Below are 24,184 nucleotides of genomic sequence, written 5' to 3' on the forward strand. Positions count from 1 at the left end.
GAAAGCGAGTCTAGTTCCAGCAGGCCCCCGTTTCCATGGGCACCCGCAGCATACAACCCTGTGCTTTCTAAGAAGTCCAAAGAGACACGGGTTACCCTGTGTTGCCTTCCCTGAATCAACTTCTCGAAGTAGGGTGTTCTGCATCAAGCTAACTGCCTTAACCAAGCAATGCCCTAGCTAGGCCTCTGGGCCTGTGGCTATTCAAAATCCTGCAGTGCCACAGGAAGAGCAGGAATTAAATTGCAGTAAGAACGCAAGCCGAATTTCTCTAGGAGGCTCGGTGATATCAGGCAGTACGTTCCAGATGGAACGCGAAGCCGAGGGTTTCTCTGAGTGCAGCTCAGACTACGGCAATGCGAAAGACTTCCACGCCAGGTGGGACGTGCTTGAACGGTGTTCCTGAACGTGTGTGACCGCTGGGGAAATCAAGCTGCTCCAAGAGGGAGTGCAGTGCGTTTCCTTACACTCGGCGTACACAGAGTGGTTCCAAAGGGCTCCTGGCATGGATGTTGAGTAGCAGACCCACGGGGCCCCGTGGGTGTCACTGATCCTGCCGGGAACAGGGTGCCCACGCGAGCCTCCTAGGTGTCCGGCAAACTCTGCTGCAGTTCAAGATACGCAGAACAGAGGCCACGGCGTCATGGAAACTGCGGCACGCCTCCGCTTCTGCACGGCAAGTCGGGGCCTTCATACCAGGCATGTGTTCATGCTGGGTGTGCCGGTAGCGACACAGCATGGTAAGATGCTGACTCTCTCCTCGGGCAGAGTGACTTCAGGCACGAGGTCTTCGAAGTATTCTAAGCACAGTGCTCTCTCATGGCAGCTCACACCAGGGCCATGACAAAGTCTTCCGGGGCAATTCAGACTCACCGGCAATGATGTCCTGAGGCCGTTCGAGGACTCTGGAATTGTAGGGCTCCTCAAGTAACCTACAGTTTGTTGCCCATCACTGGGAACGCACAGAGGGCCTCCGAGGGCTCAACCAATGGGCCTCGAAGTTGCTCAGCCGGCCCACAGGGGTCTGGAGGTACTCAGTGAACTTGGAGGGGAAACGATGCATACCCGAGAGACCTGGGGGGGGTCCTCAAAAGTCTACTTCCTTTAAAATAAAGCATATAAGCGGCTAAGAACTCATGGGAACAGCTGCATGCCTCCGTTCTGCACAACGTCTCAGGGCCTAACCTGGAGGCAGGTTCTCACGTTCAGATTCCCTTCAGCTCTAGAGCTTGTCAGGCAGACCACCACCGCGGCCATGGAAGCACCTGGTTTAGACAGAAGCAACTCCTAATTTCCCCCGCATCATTCTTACACGGTTTCCAGGCCGGTCAGGAGCAGGGAATGTCAGGTAGCTGTCAGGCAGCGTGAATGCAGCCTTCAAAATGGGAAAGCAAGCCTAGTTCCAACGGGCCCCGTTTCCATGGGCACCCTCAGCATACACCCCTGGGGTTTCTAACAAGTCCAAAGAGACCCAGGTTACCCTGTGTTTCCTTGCCTGAATCAACTTCTCGAGTAGGGTGTTCTGCACCAAGGAAACTGCCTCAACCAAGGAACGCCGTGGCTACGCCTCTGCGCCTGTGGCTATTCAAAAGCCTGCAGTGCCACCGGAAGAGCAGGACTTAAGTTGCAGTGAGAACGCAAGCCGACTTTCTCTAGGAGGCACGGTGACTTCCGGAGGGACGTCCCGGATGGAATGCGAAGCTGAGGATTTATCTGAGTGCAGCTCGGACTAGGGCAACACGTAAGACTTCCACGCCGGGTGGGACGTGCTTGAACGGCGTTCCTGAACGTGTGTGACCGCTGGGGAAATCAAGCTGCTCCAAGAGAGAGTGCAGTGCGTTTCCTTACACTCGGCATACACAGAGTGGTTCCAAAGGGCTCCTGGCATGGATGTTGATTAGCAGACCCTCGGGGTCCCGTGGGTGTCACTGATGCTGCCGGGAACAGGGTGCCCACGCGAGCCTCCTAGGTGTCTGGCAAACTGTGCTGCAGTTAAAGATATGCAGAGCAGTGGCCACGACCTCATGGAAACTGCTGCACGCCTCCGCTTCTGCACGGCAAATCAGGGCCTTACTTCCAGACATGTGTTCATGCTGGCTGCGCCGGTAGCGACACAGCATGGTAAGACGCTGACTTTCTCCTCGGGCAGAGTGCCTTCAGGTACGAGGTCCTCGAAGTATTCAAAGCACAGTGCTTTCTCATGGCAGCTCACACAAGGGCCATGAGAAAGTCTTCCTGGGCAATTGATACTCACCAGCAATGTTGTCCTGAGGCCATTCGAGGACTCTGGAATTGTAGGTCTCCTCAAGGAACCTACAGTGTGTTGCCCATCACTGGGACGCACAGAGGGCCTCCGAGGAATCAATCAGTGTGCCTCGAAGTTGCTCAGCCGGCCCACAGGGCTGTGGAGGTACTCAGTGAACTTGGAGGGGAAATGATGCATACCCGAGAGGCCTAGGGGGGGTCCTCAAAAGTCTACTTCCTTTCAAATAAAGCATATAAGCGACTAAGAACGCAAGGAAAGGGCTGCATGCCTCCCTTTCAGCCCGGCTGCTCGGGACCTAAAATGGAGGCGAGTTCCTATGTTGAGTTTCCTTTGAGCTCCAGAGCTTGTCAGGCACACGACCCCCACGGCCATGGCAGCACCTGGTTTAGACAGAGCAGACTCATAATTTTCCCCGCATCGTTCTTACAGGGTTTCCAGGCCTGTCGGGAGCAGGGACTATCAGGTAGCTGCAAGGCAGCGTGAATGCAGCCTTCAAAATGGGAAAGCGAGTCTAGTTCCAGCAGGCCCCCGTTTCCATGGGCACCCGCAGCATACAACCCTGTGCTTTCTAAGAAGTCCAAAGAGACACGGGTTACCCTGTGTTGCCTTCCCTGAATCAACTTCTCGAAGTAGGGTGTTCTGCATCAAGCTAACTGCCTTAACCAAGCAATGCCCTAGCTAGGCCTCTGGGCCTGTGGCTATTCAAAATCCTGCAGTGCCACAGGAAGAGCAGGAATTAAATTGCAGTAAAAACGCAAGCCGAATTTCTCTAGGAGGCTCGGTGATATCAGGCAGTACGTTCCAGATGGAACGCGAAGCCGAGGGTTTCTCTGAGTGCAGCTCAGACTACGGCAATGCGAAAGACTTCCACGCCAGGTGGGACGTGCTTGAACGGTGTTCCTGAACGTGTGTGACCGCTGGGGAAATCAAGCTGCTCCAAGAGGGAGTGCAGTGCGTTTCCTTACACTCGGCGTACACAGAGTGGTTCCAAAGGGCTCCTGGCATGGATGTTGAGTAGCAGACCCACGGGGCCCCGTGGGTGTCACTGATCCTGCCGGGAACAGGGTGCCCACGCGAGCCTCCTAGGTGTCCGGCAAACTCTGCTGCAGTTCAAGATACGCAGAACAGAGGCCACGGCGTCATGGAAACTGCGGCACGCCTCCGCTTCTGCACGGCAAGTCGGGGCCTTCATACCAGGCATGTGTTCATGCTGGGTGTGCCGGTAGCGACACAGCATGGTAAGATGCTGACTCTCTCCTCGGGCAGAGTGACTTCAGGCACGAGGTCTTCGAAGTATTCTAAGCACAGTGCTCTCTCATGGCAGCTCACACCAGGGCCATGACAAAGTCTTCCGGGGCAATTCAGACTCACCGGCAATGATGTCCTGAGGCCGTTCGAGGACTCTGGAATTGTAGGGCTCCTCAAGTAACCTACAGTTTGTTGCCCATCACTGGGAACGCACAGAGGGCCTCCGAGGGCTCAACCAATGGGCCTCGAAGTTGCTCAGCAGGCCCACAGGGGTCTGGAGGTACTCAGTGAACTTGGAGGGGAAAAGATGCATACCCGAGAAGCCTAGGGGGGGGTCCTCAAAAGTCTACTTCCTTTAAAATAAAGCATATAAGCGGCTAAGAACTCATGGGAACAGCTGCATGCCTCCGTTCTGCACAACGTCTCAGGGCCTAACCTGGAGGCAGGTTCTCACGTTCAGATTCCCTTCAGCTCTAGAGCTTGTCAGGCAGACCACCACCGCGGCCATGGAAGCACCTGGTTTAGACAGAAGCAACTCCTAATTTCCCCCGCATCATTCTTAGACGGTTTCCAGGCCGGTCAGGAGCAGGGAATGTCAGGTAGCTGTCAGGCAGCGTGAATGCAGCCTTCAAAATGGGAAAGCAAGCCTAGTTCCAACGGGCCCCGTTTCCATGGGCACCCTCAGCATACACCCCTGGGGTTTCTAACAAGTCCAAAGAGACCCAGGTTACCCTGTGTTTCCTTGCCTGAATCAACTTCTCGAGTAGGGTGTTCTGCATCAAGGCAACTGCCTCAACCAAGGAACGCCGTGGCTACGCCTCTGTGCCTGTGGCTATTCAAAAGCCTGCAGTGCCACAGGAAGAGCAGGACTTAAGTTGCAGTGAGAACGCAAGCCGACTTTCTCTAGGAGGCACGGTGACTTCCGGAGGGACGTCCCGGATGGAATGCGAAGCTGAGGATTTATCTGAGTGCAGATCGGACTAGGGCAACACGCAAGACTTCCACGCCGGGTGGGACGTGCTTGAACGGCGTTCCTGAACGTGTGTGACCGCTGGGGAAATCAAGCTGCTCCAAGAGAGAGTGCAGTGCGTTTCCTTACACTCGGCATACACAGAGTGGTTCCAAAGGGCTCCTGGCATGGATGTTGATTAGCAGACCCTCGGGGTCCCGTGGGTGTCCCTGATGCTGCCGGGAACAGGGTGCCCACGCGAGCCTCCTAGGTGTCTGGCAAACTGTGCTGCAGTTAAAGATATGCAGAGCAGTGGCCACGACCTCATGGAAACTGCTGCACGCCTCCGCTTCTGCACGGCAAATCAGGGCCTTACTTCCAGGCATGTGTTCATGCTGGCTGCGCCGGTAGCGACACAGCATGGTAAGACGCTGACTTTCTCCTCGGGCAGAGTGCCTTCAGGTACGAGGTCCTCGAAGTATTCAAAGCACAGTGCTTTCTCATGGCAGCTCACACAAGGGCCATGAGAAAGTCTTCCTGGGCAATTGATACTCACCAGCAATGTTGTCCTGAGGCCATTCGAGGACTCTGGAATTGTAGGTCTCCTCAAGAAACCTACAGTGTGTTGCCCATCACTGGGACGCACAGAGGGCCTCCGAGGAATCAATCAGTGTGCCTCGAAGTTGCTCAGCCGGCCCACAGGGCTCTGGAGGTACTCAGTGAACTTGGAGGGGAAATGATGCATACCCGAGAGGCCTGGGGGGGGGTCCTCAAAAGTCTACTTCCTTTCAAATAAAGCATATAAGCGACTAAGAACGCAAGGAAAGGGCTGCATGCCTCCCTTTCTGCCCGGCTGCTCGGGACCTAAAATGGAGGCGAGTTCCTATGTTGAGTTTCCTTTGAGCTCCAGAGCTTGTCAGGCACACGACCCCCACGGCCATGGCAGCACCTGGTTTAGACAGAGCAGACTCATAATTTTCCCCGCATCGTTCTTACAGGGTTTCCAGGCCTGTCGGGAGCAGGGACTATCAGGTAGCTGCAAGGCAGCGTGAATGCAGCCTTCAAAATGGGAAAGCGAGTCTAGTTCCAGCAGGCCCCCGTTTCCATGGGCACCCGCAGCATACAACCCTGTGCTTTCTAAGAAGTCCAAAGAGACACGGGTTACCCTGTGTTGCCTTCCCTGAATCAACTTCTCGAAGTAGGGTGTTCTGCATCAAGCTAACTGCCTTAACCAAGCAATGCCCTAGCTAGGCCTCTGGGCCTGTGGCTATTCAAAATCCTGCAGTGCCACAGGAAGAGCAGGAATTAAATTGCAGTAAGAACGCAAGCCGAATTTCTCTAGGAGGCTCGGTGATATCAGGCAGTACGTTCCAGATGGAACGCGAAGCCGAGGGTTTCTCTGAGTGCAGCTCAGACTACGGCAATGCGAAAGACTTCCACGCCAGGTGGGACGTGCTTGAACGGTGTTCCTGAACGTGTGTGACCGCTGGGGAAATCAAGCTGCTCCAAGAGGGAGTGCAGTGTGTTTCCTTACACTCGGCGTACACAGAGTGGTTCCAAAGGGCTCCTGGCATGGATGTTGAGTAGCAGACCCACGGGGCCCCGTGGGTGTCACTGATCCTGCCGGGAACAGGGTGCCCACGCGAGCCTCCTAGGTGTCCGGCAAACTCTGCTGCAGTTCAAGATACGCAGAACAGAGGCCACGGCGTCATGGAAACTGCGGCACGCCTCCGCTTCTGCACGGCAAGTCGGGGCCTTCATACCAGGCATGTGTTCATGCTGGGTGTGCCGGTAGCGACACAGCATGGTAAGATGCTGACTCTCTCCTCGGGCAGAGTGACTTCAGGCACGAGGTCTTCGAAGTATTCTAAGCACAGTGCTCTCTCATGGCAGCTCACACCAGGGCCATGACAAAGTCTTCCGGGGCAATTCAGACTCACCGGCAATGATGTCCTGAGGCCGTTCGAGGACTCTGGAATTGTAGGGCTCCTCAAGTAACCTACAGTTTGTTGCCCATCACTGGGAACGCACAGAGGGCCTCCGAGGGCTCAACCAATGGGCCTCGAAGTTGCTCAGCCGGCCCACAGGGCTCTGGAGGTACTCAGTGAACTTGGAGGGGAAACGATGCATACCCGAGAAGCCTAGGGGGGGGGTCCTCAAAAGTCTACTTCCTTTAAAATAAAGCATATAAGCAGCTAAGAACTCATGGGAACAGCTGCATGCCTCCGTTCTGCACAACGTCTCAGGGCCTAACCTGGAGGCAGGTTCTCACGTTCAGATTCCCTTCAGCTCTAGAGCTTGTCAGGCAGACCACCACCGCGGCCATGGAAGCACCTGGTTTAGACAGAAGCAACTCCTAATTTCCCCCGCATCATTCTTACACGGTTTCCAGGCCTGTCAGGAACAGGGAATGTCAGGTAGCTGTCAGGCAGCGTGAATGCAGCCTTCAAAATGGGAAAGCAAGCCTAGTTCCAACGGGCCCCGTTTCCATGGGCACCCTCAGCATACACCCCTGGGGTTTCTAACAAGTCCAAAGAGACCCAGGTTACCCTGTGTTTCCTTGCCTGAATCAACTTCTCGAGTAGGGTGTTCTGCATCAAGGAAACTGCCTCAACCAAGGAACGCCGTGGCTACGCCTCTGCGCCTGTGGCTATTCAAAAGCCTGCAGTGCCACAGGAAGAGCAGGACTTAAGTTGCAGTGAGAACGCAAGCCGACTTTCTCTAGGAGGCACGGTGACTTCCGGAGGGACGTCCCGGATGGAATGCGAAGCTGAGGATTTATCTGAGTGCAGCTCGGACTAGGGCAACACGCAAGACTTCCACGCCGGGTGGGACGTGCTTGAACGGCGTTCCTGAACGTGTGTGACCGCTGGGGAAATCAAGCTGCTCCAAGAGAGAGTGCAGTGCGTTTCCTTACACTCGGCATACACAGAGTGGTTCCAAAGGGCTCCTGGCATGGATGTTGATTAGCAGACCCACGGGGTCCCGTGGGTGTCACTGATGCTGCCGGGAACAGGGTGCCCACGCGAGCCTCCTAGGTGTCTGGCAAACTGTGCTGCAGTTAAAGATATGCAGAGCAGTGGCCACGACCTCATGGAAACTGCTGCACGCCTCCGCTTCTGCACGGCAAATCAGGGCCTTACTTCCAGGCATGTGTTCATGCTGGCTGCGCCGGTAGCGACACAGCATGGTAAGACGCTGACTTTCTCCTCGGGCAGAGTGCCTTCAGGTACGAGGTCCTCGAAGTATTCAAAGCACAGTGCTTTCTCATGGCAGCTCACACAAGGGCCATGAGAAAGTCTTCCTGGGCAATTGATACTCACCAGCAATGTTGTCCTGAGGCCATTCGAGGACTCTGGAATTGTAGGTCTCCTCAAGAAACCTACAGTGTGTTGCCCATCACTGGGACGCACAGAGGGCCTCCGAGGAATCAATCAGTGTGCCCCGAAGTTGCTCAGCCGGCCCACAGGGCTCTGGAGGTACTCAGTGAACTTGGAGGGGAAATGATGCATACCCGAGAGGCCTAGGGGGGGGGTCCTCAAAAGTCTACTTCCTTTCAAATAAAGCATATAAGCGACTAAGAAGGCAAGGAAAGGGCTGCATGCCTCCCTTTCTGCCCGGCTACTCGGGACCTCAAATGGAGGCGAGTTCCTATGTTGAGTTTCCTTTGAGCTCCAGAGCTTGTCAAGCACACGACCCCCGCGGCCATGGCAGCACCTGGTTTAGACAGAGCAGACTCATAATTTTCCCCGCATCGTTCTTACAGGGTTTCCAGGCCTGTCGGGAGCAGGGACTATCAGGTAGCTGCAAGGCAGCGTGAATGCAGCCTTCAAAATGGGAAAGCGAGTCTAGTTCCAGCAGGCCCCCGTTTCCATGGGCACCCGCAGCATACAACCCTGTGCTTTCTAGGAAGTCCAAAGAGACACGGGTTACCCTGTGTTGCCTTCCCTGAATCAACTTCTCGAAGTAGGGTGTTCTGCATCAAGCTAACTGCCTTAACCAAGCAATGCCCTAGCTAGGCCTCTGGGCCTGTGGCTATTCAAAATCCTGCAGTGCCACAGGAAGAGCAGGAATTAAATTGCAGTAAGAACGCAAGCCGAATTTCTCTAGGAGGCTCGGTGATATCAGGCAGTACGTTCCAGATGGAACGCGAAGCCGAGGGTTTCTCTGAGTGCAGCTCAGACTACGGCAATGCGAAAGACTTCCACGCCAGGTGGGACGTGCTTGAACGGTGTTCCTGAACGTGTGTGACCGCTGGGGAAATCAAGCTGCTCCAAGAGGGAGTGCAGTGCGTTTCCTTACACTCGGCGTACACAGAGTGGTTCCAAAGGGCTCCTGGCATGGATGTTGAGTAGCAGACCCACGGGGCCCCGTGGGTGTCACTGATCCTGCCGGGAACAGGGTGCCCACGCGAGCCTCCTAGGTGTCCGGCAAACTCTGCTGCAGTTCAAGATACGCAGAACAGAGGCCACGGCGTCATGGAAACTGCGGCACGCCTCCGCTTCTGCACGGCAAGTCGGGGCCTTCATACCAGGCATGTGTTCATGCTGGGTGTGCCGGTAGCGACACAGCATGGTAAGATGCTGACTCTCTCCTCGGGCAGAGTGACTTCAGGCACGAGGTCTTCGAAGTATTCTAAGCACAGTGCTCTCTCATGGCAGCTCACACCAGGGCCATGACAAAGTCTTCCGTGGCAATTCAGACTCACCGGCAATGATGTCCTGAGGCCGTTCGAGGACTCTGGAATTGTAGGGCTCCTCAAGTAACCTACAGTTTGTTGCCCATCACTGGGAACGCACAGAGGGCCTCCGAGGGCTCAACCAATGGGCCTCGAAGTAGCTCAGCCGGCCCACAGGGGTCTGGAGGTACTCAGTGAACTTGGAGGGGAAACGATGCATACCCGAGAAGCCTGGGGGGGGGTCCTCAAAAGTCTACTTCCTTTAAAATAAAGCATATAAGCGGCTAAGAACTCATGGGAACAGCTGCATGCCTCCGTTCTGCACAACGTCTCAGGGCCTAACCTGGAGGCAGGTTCTCACGTTCAGATTCCCTTCACCTCTAGAGCTTGTCAGGCAGACCACCACCGCGGCCATGGAAGCACCTGGTTTAGACAGAAGCAACTCCTAATTTCCCCCGCATCATTCTTACACGGTTTCCAGGACTGTCAGGAACAGGGAATGTCAGGTAGCTGTCAGGCAGCATGAATGCAGCCTTCAAAATGGGAAAGCAAGCCTAGTTCCAACGGGCCCCGTTTCCATGGGCACCCTCAGCATACACCCCTGGGGTTTCTAACAAGTCCAAAGAGACCCAGGTTACCCTGTGTTTCCTTGCCTGAATCAACTTCTCGAGTAGGGTGTTCTGCATCAAGGCAACTGCCTCAACCAAGGAACGCCGTGGCTACGCCTCTGCGCCTGTGGCTATTCAAAAGCCTGCAGTGCCACAGGAAGAGCAGGACTTAAGTTGCAGTGAGAACGCAAGCCGACTTTCTCTAGGAGGCACGGTGACTTCCGGAGGGACGTCCCGGATGGAATGCGAAGCTGAGGATTTATCTGAGTGCAGCTCGGACTAGGGCAACACGCAAGACTTCCACGCCGGGTGGGACGTGCTTGAACGGCGTTCCTGAACGTGTGTGACCGCTGGGGAAATCAAGCTGCTCCAAGAGAGAGTGCAGTGCGTTTCCTTACACTCGGCATACACAGAGTGGTTCCAAAGGGCTCCTGGCATGGATGTTGATTAGCAGACCCACGGGGTCCCGTGGGTTTCACTGATGCTGCCGGGAACAGGGTGCCCACGCGAGCCTCCTAGGTGTCTGGCAAACTGTGCTGCAGTTAAAGATATGCAGAGCAGTGGCCACGACCTCATGGAAACTGCTGCACGCCTCCGCTTCTGCACGGCAAATCAGGGCCTTACTTCCAGGCATGTGTTCATGCTGGCTGCGCCGGTAGCGACACAGCATGGTAAGACGCTGACTTTCTCTTCGGGCAGAGTGCCTTCAGGTACGAGGTCCTCGAAGTATTCAAAGCACAGTGCTTTCTCATGGCAGCTCACACAAGGGCCATGAGAAAGTCTTCCTGGGCAATTGATACTCACCAGCAATGTTGTCCTGAGGCCATTCGAGGACTCTGGAATTGTAGGTCTCCTCAAGAAACCTACAGTGTGTTGCCCATCACTGGGACGCACAGAGGGCCTCCGAGGAATCAATCAGTGTGCCCCGAAGTTGCTCAGCCGGCCCACAGGGCTCTGGAGGTACTCAGTGAACTTGGAGGGGAAATGATGCATACCCGAGAGGCCTGGGGGGGGGGTCCTCAAAAGTCTACTTCCTTTCAAATAAAGCATATAAGCGACTAAGAACGCAAGGAAAGGGCTGCATGCCTCCCTTTCTGCCCGGCTACTCGGGACCTCAAATGGAGGCGAGTTCCTATGTTGAGTTTCCTTTGAGCTCCAGAGCTTGTCAAGCACACGACCCCCGCGGCCATGGCAGCACCTGGTTTAGACAGAGCAGACTCATAATTTTCCCCGCATCGTTCTTACAGGGTTTCCAGGCCTGTCGGGAGCAGGGACTATCAGGTAGCTGCAAGGCAGCGTGAATGCAGCCTTCAAAATGGGAAAGCGAGTCTAGTTCCAGCAGGCCCCCGTTTCCATGGGCACCCGCAGCATACAACCCTGTGCTTTCTAGGAAGTCCAAAGAGACACGGGTTACCCTGTGTTGCCTTCCCTGAATCAACTTCTCGAAGTAGGGTGTTCTGCATCAAGCTAACTGCCTTAACCAAGCAATGCCCTAGCTAGGCCTCTGGGCCTGTGGCTATTCAAAATCCTGCAGTGCCACAGGAAGAGCAGGAATTAAATTGCAGTAAGAACGCAAGCCGAATTTCTCTAGGAGGCTCGGTGATATCAGGCAGTACGTTCCAGATGGAACGCGAAGCCGAGGGTTTCTCTGAGTGCAGCTCAGACTAGGGCAATGCGAAAGACTTCCACGCCAGGTGGGACGTGCTTGAACGGTGTTCCTGAACGTGTGTGACCGCTGGGGAAATCAAGCTGCTCCAAGAGGGAGTGCAGTGCGTTTCCTTACACTCGGCGTACACAGAGTGGTTCCAAAGGGCTCCTGGCATGGATGTTGAGTAGCAGACCCACGGGGCCCCGTGGGTGTCACTGATCCTGCCGGGAACAGGGTGCCCACGCGAGCCTCCTAGGTGTCCGGCAAACTCTGCTGCAGTTCAAGATACGCAGAACAGAGGCCACGGCGTCATGGAAACTGCGGCACGCCTCCGCTTCTGCACGGCAAGTCGGGGCCTTCATACCAGGCATGTGTTCATGCTGGGTGTGCCGGTAGCGACACAGCATGGTAAGATGCTGACTCTCTCCTCGGGCAGAGTGACTTCAGGCACGAGGTCTTCGAAGTATTCTAAGCACAGTGCTCTCTCATGGCAGCTCACACCAGGGCCATGACAAAGTCTTCCGGGGCAATTCAGACTCACCGGCAATGATGTCCTGAGGCCGTTCGAGGACTCTGGAATTGTAGGGCTCCTCAAGTAACCTACAGTTTGTTGCCCATCACTGGGAACGCACAGAGGGCCTCCGAGGGCTCAACCAATGGGCCTCGACGTTGCTCAGCCGGCCCACAGGGCTCTGGAGGTACTCAGTGAACTTGGAGGGGAAACGATGCATACCCGAGAAGCCTGGGGGGGGGTCCTCAAAAGTCTACTTCCTTTAAAATAAAGCATATAAGCGGCTAAGAACTCATGGGAACAGCTGCATGCCTCCGTTCTACACAACGTCTCAGGGCCTAACCTGGAGGCAGGTTCTCACGTTCAGATTCCCTTCAGCTCTAGAGCTTGTCAGGCAGACCACCACCGCGGCCATGGAAGCACCTGGTTTAGACAGAAGCAACTCCTAATTTCCCCCGCATCATTCTTACACGGTTTCCAGGCCTGTCAGGAACAGGGAATGTCAGGTAGCTGTCAGGCAGCGTGAATGCAGCCTTCAAAATGGGAAAGCAAGCCTAGTTCCAACGGGCCCCGTTTCCATGGGCACCCTCAGCATACACCCCTGGGGTTTCTAACAAGTCCAAAGAGACCCAGGTTACCCTGTGTTTCCTTGCCTGAATCAACTTCTCGAGTAGGGTGTTCTGCATCAAGGAAACTGCCTCAACCAAGGAACGCCGTGGCTACGCCTCTGCGCCTGTGGCTATTCAAAAGCCTGCAGTGCCACAGGAAGAGCAGGACTTAAGTTGCAGTGAGAACGCAAGCCGACTTTCTCTAGGAGGCACGGTGACTTCCGGAGGGACGTCCCGGATGGAATGCGAAGCTGAGGATTTATCTGAGTGCAGCTCGGACTAGGGCAACACGCAAGACTTCCACGCCGGGTGGGACGTGCTTGAACGGCGTTCCTGAACGTGTGTGACCGCTGGGGAAATCAAGCTGCTCCAAGAGAGAGTGCAGTGCGTTTCCTTACACTCGGCATACACAGAGTGGTTCCAAAGGGCTCCTGGCATGGATGTTGATTAGCAGACCCACGGGGTCCCGTGGGTGTCACTGATGCTGCCGGGAACAGGGTGCCCACGCGAGCCTCCTAGGTGTCTGGCAAACTGTGCTGCAGTTAAAGATATGCAGAGCAGTGGCCACGACCTCATGGAAACTGCTGCACGCCTCCGCTTCTGCACGGCAAATCAGGGCCTTACTTCCAGGCATGTGTTCATGCTGGCTGCGCCGGTAGCGACACAGCATGGTAAGACGCTGACTTTCTCCTCGGGCAGAGTGCCTTCAGGTACGAGGTCCTCGAAGTATTCAAAGCACAGTGCTTTCTCATGGCAGCTCACACAAGGGCCATGAGAAAGTCTTCCTGGGCAATTGATACTCACCAGCAATGTTGTCCTGAGGCCATTCGAGAACTCTGGAATTGTAGGTCTCCTCAAGGAACCTACAGTGTGTTGCCCATCACTGGGACGCACAGAGGGCCTCCGAGGAATCAATCAGTGTGCCTCGAAGTTGCTCAGCCGGCCCACAGGGCTCTGGAGGTACTCAGTGAACTTGGAGGGGAAATGATGCATACCCGAGAGTCCGAGGGGGGGGGGTCCTCAAAAGTCTACTTCCTTTCAAATAAAGCATATAAGCGACTAAGAACGCAAGGAAAGGGCTGCATGCCTCCCTTTCTGCCCGGCTGCTCGGGACCTAAAATGGAGGCGAGTTCCTATGTTGAGTTTCCTTTGAGCTCCAGAGCTTGTCAGGCACACGACCCCCACGGCCATGGCAGCACCTGGTTTAGACAGAGCAGACTCATAATTTTCCCCGCATCGTTCTTACAGGGTTTCCAGGCCTGTCGGGAGCAGGGACTATCAGGTAGCTGCAAGGCAGCGTGAATGCAGCCTTCAAAATGGGAAAGCGAGTCTAGTTCCAGCAGGCCCCCGTTTCCATGGGCACCCGCAGCATACAACCCTGTGCTTTCTAAGAAGTCCAAAGAGACACGGGTTACCCTGTGTTGCCTTCCCTGAATCAACTTCTCGAAGTAGGGTGTTCTGCATCAAGCTAACTGCCTTAACCAAGCAATGCCCTAGCTAGGCCTCTGGGCCTGTGGCTATTCAAAATCCTGCAGTGCCACAGGAAGAGCAGGAATTAAATTGCAGTAAGAACGCAAGCCGAATTTCTCTAGGAGGCTCGGTGATATCAGGCAGTACGTTCCAGATGGAACGCGAAGCCGAGGGTTTCTCTGAGTGCAGCTCAGACTACGGCAATGCGAAAGACTTCCACGCCAGGTGGGACGTGCTTGAACGGTGTTCCTGAACGTGTGTGACCGCTGGGGAAATCAAGCTGCTCCTAGAGGGAGTGCAGTGCGTTTCCTTACACTCGGCGTACACAGAGTGGTTCCAAAGGGCTCCTGGCATGGATGTTGAGTAGCAGACCCACGGCGCCCCGTGGGTGTCACTGATCCTGCCGGGAACAGGGTGCCCACGCGAGCCTCCTAGGTGTCCGGCAAACTCTGCTGCAGTTCAAGATACGCAGAACAGAGGCCACGGCGTCATGGAAACTGCGGCACGCCTCCGCTTCTGCACGGCAAGTGGGGGCCTTCATACCAGGCATGTGTTCATGCTGGGTGTGCCGGTAGCGACACAGCATGGCAAGATGCTGACTCTCTCCTCGGGCAGAGTGACTTCAGGCACGAGGTCTTCGAAGTATTCTAAGCACAGTGCTCTCTCATGGCAGCTCACACCAGGGCCATGACAAAGTCTTCCGGGGCAATTCAGACTCACCGGCAATGATGTCCTGAGGCCGTTCGAGGACTCTGGAATTGTAGGGCTCCTCAAGTAACCTACAGTTTGTTGCCCATCACTGGGAACGCACAGAGGGCCTCCGAGGGCTCAACCAATGGGCCTCGAAGTTGCTCAGCCGGCCCACAGGGGTCTGGAGGTACTCAGTGAACTTGGAGGGGAAACGATGCATACCCGAGAAGCCTGGGGGGGGGTCCTCAAAAGTCTACTTCCTTTAAAATAAAGCATATAAGCGGCTAAGAACTCATGGGAACAGCTGCATGCCTCCGTTCTGCACAACGTCTCAGGGCCTAACCTGGAGGCAGGTTCTCACGTTCAGATTCCCTTCAGCTCTAGAGCTTGTCAGGCAGACCACCACCGCGGCCATGGAAGCACCTGGTTTAGACAGAAGCAACTCCTAATTTCCCCCGCATCATTCTTACACGGTTTCCAGGCCTGTCAGGAACAGGGAATGTCAGGTAGCTGTCAGGCAGCGTGAATGCAGCCTTCAAAATGGGAAAGCAAGCCTAGTTCCAACGGGCCCCGTTTCCATGGGCACCCTCAGCATACACCCTGGGGTTTCTAACAAGTCCAAAGAGACCCAGGTTACCCTGTGTTTCCTTGCCTGAATCAACTTCTCGAGTAGGGTGTTCTGCATCAAGGCAACTGCCTCAACCAAGGAACGCCGTGGCTACGCCTCTGCGCCTGTGGCTATTCAAAAGCCTGCAGTGCCACAGGAAGAGCAGGACTTAAGTTGCAGTGAGAACGCAAGCCGACTTTCTCTAGGAGGCACGGTGACTTCCGGAGGGACGTCCCGGATGGAATGCGAAGCTGAGGATTTATCTGAGTGCAGCTCGGACTAGGGCAACACGCAAGACTTCCACGCCGGGTGGGACGTGCTTGAACGGCGTTCCTGAACGTGTGTGACCGCTGGGGAAATCAAGCTGCTCCAAGAGAGAGTGCAGTGCGTTTCCTTACACTCGGCATACACAGAGTGGTTCCAAAGGGCTCCTGGCATGGATGTTGATTAGCAGACCCACGGGGTCCCGTGGGTGTCACTGATGCTGCCGGGAACAGGGTGCCCACGCGAGCCTCCTAGGTGTCTGGCAAACTGTGCTGCAGTTAAAGATATGCAGAGCAGTGGCCACGACCTCATGGAAACTGCTGCACGCCTCCGCTTCTGCACGGCAAATCAGGGCCTTACTTCCAGGCATGTGTTCATGCTGGCTGCGCCGGTAGCGACACAGCATGGTAAGACGCTGACTTTCTCCTCGGGCAGAGTGCCTTCAGGTACGAGGTCCTCGAAGTATTCAAAGCACAGTGCTTTCTCATGGCAGCTCACACAAGGGCCATGAGAAAGTCTTCCTGGGCAATTGATACTCACCAGCAATGTTGTCCTGAGGCCATTCGAGGACTCTGGAATTGTAGGTCTCCTCAAGAAACCTACAGTGTGTTGCCCATCACTGGGACGCACAGAGGGCCTCCGAGGAATCAATCAGTGTGCCCCGAAGTTGCTCAGCCGGCCCACAGGGCTCTGGAGGTACTCAGTGAACTTGGAGGGGAAATGATGCATACCCGAGAGTCCGAGGGGGGGGGGTCCTCAAAAGTCTACTTCCTTTCAAATAAAGCATATAAGCGACTAAGAACGCAAGGAAAGGGCTGCATGCCTCCCTTTCTGCCCGGCTACTCGGGACCTAAAATGGAGGCGAGTTCCTATGTTGAGTTTCCTTTGAGCTCCAGAGCTTGTCAGGCACACGACCCCCGCGGCCATGGCAGCACCTGGTTTAGACAGAGCAGACTCATAATTTTCCCCGCATCGTTCTTACAGGGTTTCCAGGCCTGTCGGGAGCAGGGACTATCAGGTAGCTGCAAGGCAGCGTGAATGCAGCCTTCAAAATGGGAAAGCGAGTCTAGTTCCAGCAGGCCCCCGTTTCCATGGGCACCCGCAGCATACAACCCTGTGCTTTCTAAGAAGTCCAAAGAGACACGGGTTACCCTGTGTTGCCTTCCCTGAATCAGCTTCTCGAAGTGGGTGTTCTGCATCAAGCTAACTGCCTTAACCAAGCAATGCCCTAGCTAGGCCTCTGGGCCTGTGGCTATTCAAAATCCTGCAGTGCCACAGGAAGAGCAGGAATTAAATTGCAGTAAGAACGCAAGCCGAATTTCTCTAGGAGGCTCGGTGATATCAGGCAGTACGTTCCAGATGGAACGCGAAGCCGAGGGTTTCTCTGAGTGCAGCTCAGACTACGGCAATGCGAAAGACTTCCACGCCAGGTGGGACGTGCTTGAACGGTGTTCCTGAACGTGTGTGACCGCTGGGGAAATCAAGCTGCTCCTAGAGGGAGTGCAGTGCGTTTCCTTACACTCGGCATACACAGAGTGGTTCCAAAGGGCTCCTGGCATGGATGTTGAGTAGCAGACCCACGGGGCCCCGTGGGTGTCACTGATCCTGCCGGGAACAGGGTGCCCACGCGAGCCTCCTAGGTGTCCGGCAAACTCTGCTGCAGTTCAAGATACGCAGAACAGAGGCCACGGCGTCATGGAAACTGCGGCACGCCTCCGCTTCTGCACGGCAAGTCGGGGCCTTCATACCAGGCATGTGTTCATGCTGGGTGTGCCGGTAGCGACACAGCATGGCAAGATGCTGACTCTCTCCTCGGGCAGAGTGACTTCAGGCACGAGGTCTTCGAAGTATTCTAAGCACAGTGCTCTCTCATGGCAACTCACACCAGGGCCATGACAAAGTCTTCCGGGGCAATTCAGACTCACCGGCAATGATGTCCTGAGGCCGTTCGAGGACTCTGGAATTGTAGGGCTCCTCAAGTAACCTACAGTTTGTTGCCCATCACTGGGAACGCACAGAGGGCCTCCGAGGGCTCAACCAATGGGCCTCGAAGTTGCTCAGCCGGCCCACAGGGCTCTGGAGGTACTCAGTGAACTTGGAGGGGAAACGATGCATACCCGAGAAGCCTGGGGGTGGTCCTCAAAAGTCTACTTCCTTTAAAATAAAGCATATAAGCGGCTAAGAACTCATGGGAACAGCTGCATGCCTCCGTTCTGCACAACGTCTCAGGGCCTAACCTGGAGGCAGGTTCTCACGTTCAGATTCCCTTCAGCTCTAGAGCTTGTCAGGCAGACCACCACCGCGGCCATGGAAGCACCTGGTTTAGACAGAAGCAACTCCTAATTTCCCCCGCATCATTCTTACACGGTTTCCAGGCCTGTCAGGAGCAGGGAATGTCAGGTAGCTGTCAGGCAGCGTGAATGCAGCCTTCAAAATGGGAAAGCAAGCCTAGTTCCAACGGGCCCCGTTTCCATGGGCACCCTCAGCATACACCCCTGGGGTTTCTAACAAGTCCAAAGAGACCCAGGTTACCCTGTGTTTCCTTGCCTGAATCAACTTCTCGAGTAGGGTGTTCTGCATCAAGGAAACTGCCTCAACCAAGGAACGCCGTGGCTACGCCTCTGCGCCTGTGGCTATTCAAAAGCCTGCAGTGCCACAGGAAGAGCAGGACTTAAGTTGCAGTGAGAACGCAAGCCGACTTTCTCTAGGAGGCACGGTGACTTCCGGAGGGACGTCCCGGATGGAATGCGAAGCTGAGGATTTATCTGAGTGCAGCTCGGACTAGGGCAACACGCAAGACTTCCACGCCGGGTGGGACGTGCTTGAACGGCGTTCCTGAACGTGTGTGACCGCTGGGGAAATCAAGCTGCTCCAAGAGAGAGTGCAGTGCGTTTCCTTACACTCGGCATACACAGAGTGGTTCCAAAGGGCTCCTGGCATGGATGTTGATTAGCAGACCCATGGGGTCCCGTGGGTGTCACTGATGCTGCCGGGAACAGGGTGCCCACGCGAGCCTCCTAGGTGTCTGGCAAACTGTGCTGCAGTTAAAGATATGCAGAGCAGTGGCCACGACCTCATGGAAACTGCTGCTCGCCTCCGCTTCTGCACGGCAAATCAGGGCCTTACTTCCAGGCATGTGTTCATGCTGGCTGCGCCGGTAGCGACACAGCATGGTAAGACGCTGACTTTCTCCTCGGGCAGAGTGCCTTCAGGTACGAGGTCCTCGAAGTATTCAAAGCACAGTGCTTTCTCATGGCAGCTCACACAAGGGCCATGAGAATGTCTTCCTGGGCAATTGATACTCACCAGCAATGTTGTCCTGAGGCCATTCGAGGACTCTGGAATTGTAGGTCTCCTCAAGAAACCTACAGTGTGTTGCCCATCACTGGGACGCACAGAGGGCCTCCGAGGAATCAATCAGTGTGCCCCGAAGTTGCTCAGCCGGCCCACAGGGCTCTGGAGGTACTCAGTGAACTTGGAGGGGAAATGATGCATACCCGAGAGGCCTGGGGGGGGGGTCCTCAAAAGTCTACTTCCTTTCAAATAAAGCATATAAGCGACTAAGAACGCAAGGAAAGGGCTGCATGCCTCCCTTTCTGCCCGGCTACTCGGGACCTAAAATGGAGGCGAGTTCCTATGTTGAGTTTCCTTTGAGCTCCAGAGCTTGTCAAGCACACGACCCCCGCGGCCATGGCAGCACCTGGTTTAGACAGAGCAGACTCATAATTTTCCCCGCATCGTTCTTACAGGGTTTCCAGGCCTGTCGGGAGCAGGGACTATCAGGTAGCTGCAAGGCAGCGTGAATGCAGCCTTCAAAATGGGAAAGCGAGTCTAGTTCCAGCAGGCCCCCGTTTCCATGGGCACCCGCAGCATACAACCCTGTGCTTTCTAGGAAGTCCAAAGAGACACGGGTTACCCTGTGTTGCCTTCCCTGAATCAACTTCTCGAAGTAGGGTGTTCTGCATCAAGCTAACTGCCTTAACCAAGCAATGCCCTAGCTAGGCCTCTGGGCCTGTGGCTATTCAAAATCCTGCAGTGCCACAGGAAGAGCAGGAATTAAATTGCAGTAAGAACGCAAGCCGAATTTCTCTAGGAGGCTCGGTGATATCAGGCAGTACGTTCCAGATGGAACGCGAAGCCGAGGGTTTCTCTGAGTGCAGCTCAGACTACGGCAATGCGAAAGACTTCCACGCCAGGTGGGACGTGCTTGAACGGTGTTCCTGAACGTGTGTGACCGCTGGGGAAATCAAGCTGCTCCAAGAGGGAGTGCAGTGCGTTTCCTTACACTCGGCGTACACAGAGTGGTTCCAAAGGGCTCCTGGCATGGATGTTGAGTAGCAGACCCACGGGGCCCCGTGGGTGTCACTGATCCTGCCGGGAACAGGGTGCCCACGCGAGCCTCCTAGGTGTCCGGCAAACTCTGCTGCAGTTCAAGATACGCAGAACAGAGGCCACGGCGTCATGGAAACTGCGGCACGCCTCCGCTTCTGCACGGCAAGTCGGGGCCTTCATACCAGGCATGTGTTCATGCTGGGTGTGCCGGTAGCGACACAGCATGGTAAGATGCTGACTCTCTCCTCGGGCAGAGTGACTTCAGGCACGAGGTCTTCGAAGTATTCTAAGCACAGTGCTCTCTCATGGCAGCTCACACCAGGGCCATGACAAAGTCTTCCGTGGCAATTCAGACTCACCGGCAATGATGTCCTGAGGCCGTTCGAGGACTCTGGAATTGTAGGGCTCCTCAAGTAACCTACAGTTTGTTGCCCATCACTGGGAACGCACAGAGGGCCTCCGAGGGCTCAACCAATGGGCCTCGAAGTTGCTCAGCCGGCCCACAGGGGTCTGGAGGTACTCAGTGAACTTGGAGGGGAAACGATGCATACCCGAGAAGCCTGGGGGGGGGTCCTCAAAAGTCTACTTCCTTTAAAATAAAGCATATAAGCGGCTAAGAACTCATGGGAACAGCTGCATGCCTCCGTTCTGCACAACGTCTCAGGGCCTAACCTGGAGGCAGGTTCTCACGTTCAGATTCCCTTCACCTCTAGAGCTTGTCAGGCAGACCACCACCGCGGCCATGGAAGCACCTGGTTTAGACAGAAGCAACTCCTAATTTCCCCCGCATCATTCTTACACGGTTTCCAGGCCTGTCAGGAACAGGGAATGTCAGGTAGCTGTCAGGCAGCGTGAATGCAGCCTTCAAAATGGGAAAGCAAGCCTAGTTCCAACGGGCCCCGTTTCCATGGGCACCCTCAGCATACACCCCTGGGGTTTCTAACAAGTCCAAAGAGACCCAGGTTACCCTGTGTTTCCTTGCCTGAATCAACTTCTCGAGTAGGGTGTTCTGCATCAAGGAAACTGCCTCAACCAAGGAACGCCGTGGCTACGCCTCTGCGCCTGTGGCTATTCAAAAGCCTGCAGTGCCACAGGAAGAGCAGGACTTAAGTTGCAGTGAGAACGCAAGCCGACTTTCTCTAGGAGGCACGGTGACTTCCGGAGGGACGTCCCGGATGGAATGCGAAGCTGAGGATTTATCTGAGTGCAGCTCGGACTAGGGCAACACGCAAGACTTCCACGCCGGGTGGGACGTGCTTGAACGGCGTTCCTGAACGTGTGTGACCGCTGGGGAAATCAAGCTGCTCCAAGAGAGAGTGCAGTGCGTTTCCTTACACTCGGCATACACAGAGTGGTTCCAAAGGGCTCCTGGCATGGATGTTGATTAGCAGACCCTCGGGGTCCCGTGGGTGTCACTGATGCTGCCGGGAACAGGGTGCCCACGCGAGCCTCCTAGGTGTCTGGCAAACTGTGCTGCAGTTAAAGATATGCAGAGCAGTGGCCACGACCTCATGGAAACTGCTGCACGCCTCCGCTTCTGCACGGCAAATCAGGGCCTTACTTCCAGGCATGTGTTCATGCTGGCTGCGCCGGTAGCGACACAGCATGGTAAGACGCTGACTTTCTCCTCGGGCAGAGTGCCTTCAGGTACGAGGTCCTCGAAGTATTCAAAGCACAGTGCTTTCTCATGGCAGCTCACACAAGGGCCATGAGAAAGTCTTCCTGGGCAATTGATACTCATCAGCAATGTTGTCCTGAGGCCATTCGAGGACTCTGGAATTGTAGGTCTCCTCAAGGAACCTACAGTGTGTTGCCCATCACTGGGACGCACAGAGGGCCTCCGAGGAATCAATCAGTGTGCCTCGAAGTTGCTCAGCCGGCCCACAGGGCTCTGGAGGTACTCAGTGAACTTGGAGGGGAAATGATGCATACCCGAGAGGCCTAGGGGGGGTCCTCAAAAGTCTACTTCCTTTCAAATAAAGCATATAAGCGACTAAGAACGCAAGGAAAGGGCTGCATGCCTCCCTTTCTGCCCGGCTACTCGGGACCTAAAATGGAGGCGAGTTCCTATGTTGAGTTTCCTTTGAGATCCAGAGCTTGTCAGGCAGACCACCCCCGCGGCCATGGCAGCACCTGGTTTAGACAGAGCAGACTCATAATTTTCCCCGCATCGTTCTTACAGGGTTTCCAGGCCTGTCGGGAGCAGGGACTATCAGGTAGCTGCAAGGCAGCGTGAATGCAGCCTTCAAAATGGGAAAGCGAGTCTAGTTCCAGCAGGCCCCCGTTTCCATGGGCACCCGCAGCATACAACCCTGTGCTTTCTAAGAAGTCCAAAGAGACACGGGTTACCCTGTGTTGCCTTCCCTGAATCAGCTTCTCGAAGTAGGGTGTTCTGCATCAAGCTAACTGCCTTAACCAAGCAATGCCCTAGCTAGGCCTCTGGGCCTGTGGCTATTCAAAATCCTGCAGTGCCACAGGAAGAGCAGGAATTAAATTGCAGTAAGAACGCAAGCCGAATTTCTCTAGGAGGCTCGGTGATATCAGGCAGTACGTTCCAGATGGAACGCGAAGCCGAGGGTTTCTCTGAGTGCAGCTCAGACTACGGCAATGCGAAAGACTTCCACGCCAGGTGGGACGTGCTTGAACGGTGTTCCTGAACGTGTGTGACCGCTGGGGAAATCAAGCTGCTCCTAGAGGGAGTGCAGTGCGTTTCCTTACACTCGGCGTACACAGAGTGGTTCCAAAGGGCTCCTGGCATGGATGTTGAGTAGCAGACCCACGGGGCCCCGTGGGTGTCACTGATCCTGCCGGGAACAGGGTGCCCACGCGAGCCTCCTAGGTGTCCGGCAAACTCTGCTGCAGTTCAAGATACGCAGAACAGAGGCCACGGCGTCATGGAAACTGCGGCACGCCTCCGCTTCTGCACGGCAAGTGGGGGCCTTCATACCAGGCATGTGTTCATGCTGGGTGTGCCGGTAGCGACACAGCATGGCAAGATGCTGACTCTCTCCTCGGGCAGAGTGACTTCAGGCACGAGGTCTTCGAAGTATTCTAAGCACAGTGCTCTCTCATGGCAGCTCACACCAGGGCCATGACAAAGTCTTCCGGGGCAATTCAGACTCACCGGCAATGATGTCCTGAGGCCGTTCGAGGACTCTGGAATTGTAGGGCTCCTCAAGTAACCTACAGTTTGTTGCCCATCACTGGGAACGCACAGAGGGCCTCCGAGGGCTAAACCAATGGGCCTCGAAGTTGCTCAGCCGGCCCACAGGGGTCTGGAGGTACTCAGTGAACTTGGAGGGGAAACGATGCATACCCGAGAAGCCTGGGGGGGGGTCCTCAAAAGTCTACTTCCTTTAAAATAAAGCATATAAGCGGCTAAGAACTCATGGGAACAGCTGCATGCCTCCGTTCTGCACAACGTCTCAGGGCCTAACCTGGAGGCAGGTTCTCACGTTCAGATTCCCTTCAGCTCTAGAGCTTGTCAGGCAGACCACCACCGCGGCCATGGAAGCACCTGGTTTAGACAGAAGCAACTCCTAATTTCCCCCGCATCATTCTTACACGGTTTCCAGGCCTGTCAGGAGCAGGGAATGTCAGGTAGCTGTCAGGCAGCGTGAATGCAGCCTTCAAAATGGGAAAGCAAGCCTAGTTCCAACGGGCCCCGTTTCCATGGGCACCCTCAGCATACACCCCTGGGGTTTCTAACAAGTCCAAAGAGACCCAGGTTACCCTGTGTTTCCTTGCCTGAATCAACTTCTCGAGTAGGGTGTTCTGCATCAAGGAAACTGCTTCAACCAAGGAACGCCGTGGCTACGCCTCTGCGCCTGTGGCTATTCAAAAGCCTGCAGTGCCACAGGAAGAGCAGGACTTAAGTTGCAGTGAGAACGCAAGCCGACTTTCTCTAGGAGGCACGGTGACTTCCGGAGGGACGTCCCGGATGGAATGCGAAGCTGAGGATTTATCTGAGTGCAGCTCGGACTAGGGCAACACGTAAGACTTCCACGCCGGGTGGGACGTGCTTGAACGGCGTTCCTGAACGTGTGTGACCGCTGGGGAAATCAAGCTGCTCCAAGAGAGAGTGCAGTGCGTTTCCTTACACTCGGCATACACAGAGTGGTTCCAAAGGGCTCCTGGCATGGATGTTGATTAGCAGACCCTCGGGGTCCCGTGGGTGTCACTGATGCTGCCGGGAACAGGGTGCCCACGCGAGCCTCCTAGGTGTCTGGCAAACTGTGCTGCAGTTAAAGATATGCAGAGCAGTGGCCACGACCTCATGGAAACTGCTGCACGCCTCCGCTTCTGCAC

This window comes from Delphinapterus leucas, chromosome 16, assembly GCF_059928025.1.
Source record: "Delphinapterus leucas isolate spDelLeu-1000000601 "Yukka" chromosome 16, BTC_Dleu_Yukka2, whole genome shotgun sequence".
Classification (NCBI taxonomy): Eukaryota; Metazoa; Chordata; class Mammalia; order Artiodactyla; family Monodontidae; genus Delphinapterus; species Delphinapterus leucas.